This window comes from Dipodomys merriami, unplaced genomic scaffold (assembly GCF_024711535.1).
Source record: "Dipodomys merriami isolate MVZ:Mamm:240054 unplaced genomic scaffold, mDipMer1.0.p SCAF_61, whole genome shotgun sequence".
Taxonomy (NCBI): Eukaryota; Metazoa; Chordata; class Mammalia; order Rodentia; family Heteromyidae; genus Dipodomys; species Dipodomys merriami.
The window spans coordinates 827,866-831,812 of NW_027206191.1; positions in this window are offsets into that span (position 1 = coordinate 827,866).

The following is a 3,947-nucleotide window of genomic DNA, read 5'->3' on the forward strand; positions in this document are numbered from 1 at the left end:
ACACTCACCATCACCGTAGACCTCACCCTAAGCCTAAACGTCACAATAAACTTTACACTCAACTTCAACCTAACCCTAACCCTAACCCTAACCCTCACGCTAAACCTCACCATAACCATAACACTAACCCTAACGATAACCCTCACACTAACTCTAATCCTTACCCTAAACCTAACCCTAAATCTCACCCTCACCCTAACCCTCACCATCACCCTAAACTTCACCCAAACCCGAATCCGAACCCTAACCCTAATCCTAACACTAACCCTCACACTCACCCTAATCCTCACCCTCAACCTCACCCTCACGTTAACCCTCACCATCACCCTAAAATTCACCCTAACCCTAACCCTCACCCTCACCATCACCCTAACATTAACCCTTATGATCACCCTCACCATCACCCTAACCCTAACCCTCACCCTAAACCTAACACTTACCCTAACCCTTACCCTAACCCTCACAAAAACAATCACCCTAACCCTAACCCTAAACCTAACCCTCACCCTCACGCTCATCCTCACCCTCACCCTAAACCTAATCCTCACCCTAACCCAAACCCATACCCTAACCCTAACCCTACCCCTCACCCTAACCCTCATGCTCAGCCTAACCCTAAACCTAAACCTCACTCTAACACTAACCCCAACACTAACCCTTAGCTTCACCTTAACCCTAACCCTAACCCTAATCATTACCTAACTGAAAACCTCACCCTCACCCTCAGACTCACCCAAACCCACACCCTCACCCTAGCCCTCACCCTAAACCTCACCCTCACCCTAACCCTAACCCTAAACCTCACCCTCACCCTAACCCTAACCCTAACGCTAACCATCACCCTAAAGCTCACCCTCAACCTAACCCTCACCCTAAAACTAACCCTCACATTAATCCTCACCCTAAACCTAATTCTAACCCTAACCCTCACCCTCACCCTAACCCTCAACCTAACCCTTAACCTCAACCTGACCCTAACCCTAACCCTAACCCTAACCCTTACACTAACCCTAACCCTTACACTAACCCTAACCCTACCTCTCACCGTAACCCTCATCCTCACCCTAACCCTAAAACTAACCCTAAACCTAACACTAACCCTCATCCTAACTCTGACCCTAACACTCACCCTAACCCTAACATTCACACTAACCCTCACATTCAACCTAATCCTCACCCTAACAATAACCCTGACTCTTACCTAACCGAAACCCTCACGTTCACCCTCATTCTCAACCTAACACTCACACTCACACTAGCCGTCATCTTAATCCTAACCCTAACCCTAACCCTAATCTTCACCCTCACCCTCACCGTCACCCTCAGCCTTACCATAACCCTAACCCAGTTCGTAACCCTTACCCTCACATTCACCCTCAAACTCACTCTTTACCTCACCCTCACCATAGCCCTCACCCTGAACCTAAACCTCAGCCTAACCCTAAACCTAAACCTCATTCTTACACTAACCCTAACCCTAACCCTAACACTAACCCTAACCCTAACCCTAATCTTAATTCTAACCCAAATCCTAACCCTAACCCTATACCTAAAACTCACCCTGATCCTAATCCTAACCCTAACCCTCACCCTCAGTGTCACCGTCACCCTAACCCTGACACTCAACCTCACCCTCACACTAACCCTCACACTAACACTAGCCCTCACCTTTACCCTAACCCTAACCCTCATCCTGACACTCACACTCAGCCTAACACTTAACAAAACACTAATCCTAACCCTAACCATCACACTCACCCTAACCCTAATCCTGACAATAACCCTCACCATCACCCTCACCCTCACACTCACCCTAAACCTCACCCTCAACCTCATCCTCACCCCAACCCTCACCATCACCCTAAACTTCACCCCAACCCTAACCCTAACCCTAAACCTAACCCTAACCCTCACCCTCACCCTAAACCTAACCCTAAACCTCACTCTAAACCTAACCCTAACATTAACCCTCACCCTAAAACAAACACTAACTCTCACCCTAGCCCTAACTCTTACCCTAACCCTAACCCTAATCCTAACCCTCACCCTAACACTAACTCTAACACTCACTCTAAACCTAAAGCTTACCCTAACCCTATACCTAAACCTTACCCTCACCCTAAACCTAACCCTAACCCTAACCTTCAACCTCAACCTCACCCTAAACTTAACCCTAACTCTCACACTCACCCTAACCCTAATCCTAACCCTAACCCACACCCTCACTGACAACCTCACCCCAGCACTCACCGTCAACCTCACCTTCACCCTAACCCTCAAACTAACCCTAACCCTCACCCTCACCCTCACCTTAACCCTAACTCTAAAACTAACCCTCATCCTCACCCTAACCATCATCCTCACCCTAAACCTAAACCTCAAGATCACCCTCACCCTCACCTTCACCCTCACACTCACCCTCATCCTAAACCTCACCCTCAACTTCACCCTCAGCTTAACACTCACCCTCACCGTAAACATCAACCAAACCCTAACCCTCACCCAAAACCTAACCCTAACCCTAACCCTCTACCTAACCCTAACGATAAACCTTTCCCTCATGCTCACAATAAAACTCACCTTAAGCTTTATCCTCATACTAACCCTAACTCTAACCCTAACACTAACCGTCACACTAACCCTAACCCTAATCCTACCCCTCAACCTAACCCTCATCGTAAAGCTAACACTAACCCTAACCCTCACCCTAACCCTAATCCTAACACTCACCCTCAAACTAACCCTCACCATCACCCTAACCCTCACCATAAACCTAATCCTAAACGACACCCTAACCCTCACCCTCACCCTCACCCCAACTCTCACCCTCACTGTAACACTGGGCCTCATCCTAAACATCACCCTAAACCTAACCCTCAATCTAACCCTAACCCTAACCCTCACCCTAACCCTAACACTCAAACTAACCCTCACCCTCAACCTAAACCTTACCCTAACCATAACCCTAACCCTTACCTAACGGAAAACCTCACCCTCACCCTCACACTCAACCTAACACTCACCATCACTGTAGCCCTCACCCTAAACCTAAACGTCACACTAACCCTCACCCTTACCTTCACCCTAACCCTAACCCTAACCCAAACCCTCACTCTAACCCTCAACCTAACCCTAACCCTAACTATAACCATAACCCTCAACCTAACTCTAACCCTTACCCTCACCCTAACCCTAAGCTAAATCTCACCCTAACCCTAAACCTAACTCCAACCCTCACTCTAAACCTAAACCTAACTCTCACCCAAACCCCCACCATCACCCTAACCCTAACCCTAAACCTAACCCTCACATTAATCCTCACCCTAAACCTAATGCTAACCCTAACCCTCACCCTCACGCTAACCCTCTAACTAACCCTTACCCTCAACCTAGCCCTAACCCTAACCCTAACCCTAACCCTCACACTAACCCTAAACCTCACACTAATCCTAACTCTACCTCTCACCGTAAACCTCACCCTCATCCTAACCCTAACCCTAACACTCTACCTAATCCTAACGATAAACCTTACCCTCATGCTCACTCTAAAACTCCCCCTAAGCTTTAGCCTCATACTAACCCTGACTCTAACCCTAACTCTAACCGTCACACTAACACTTACACTCTCCCTACCCCTAATCCTACCCCTCAACCTAACCCTCATCGTAAACATAACCCTAACCCTAACCCTAACCCTCACCCTCACCCTAACCCTCACCGTCACCCTAACCCTCACCATAAACCTAACCCTAAACGACACCCCAACCCTCACCCTCACCCTCACACCAACCCTCACCCTCACCGTAACACTCAGCCTCACCCTAAACATCACCCTAAGCCTAACCTTCAATCTAACCCTAACCCTAACACTCACCCTTAAGTCAAACACTCAAACTAACCCTCACCCTCAACCTAATCCTCACCCTAACCATAACCCTAACCCTTAC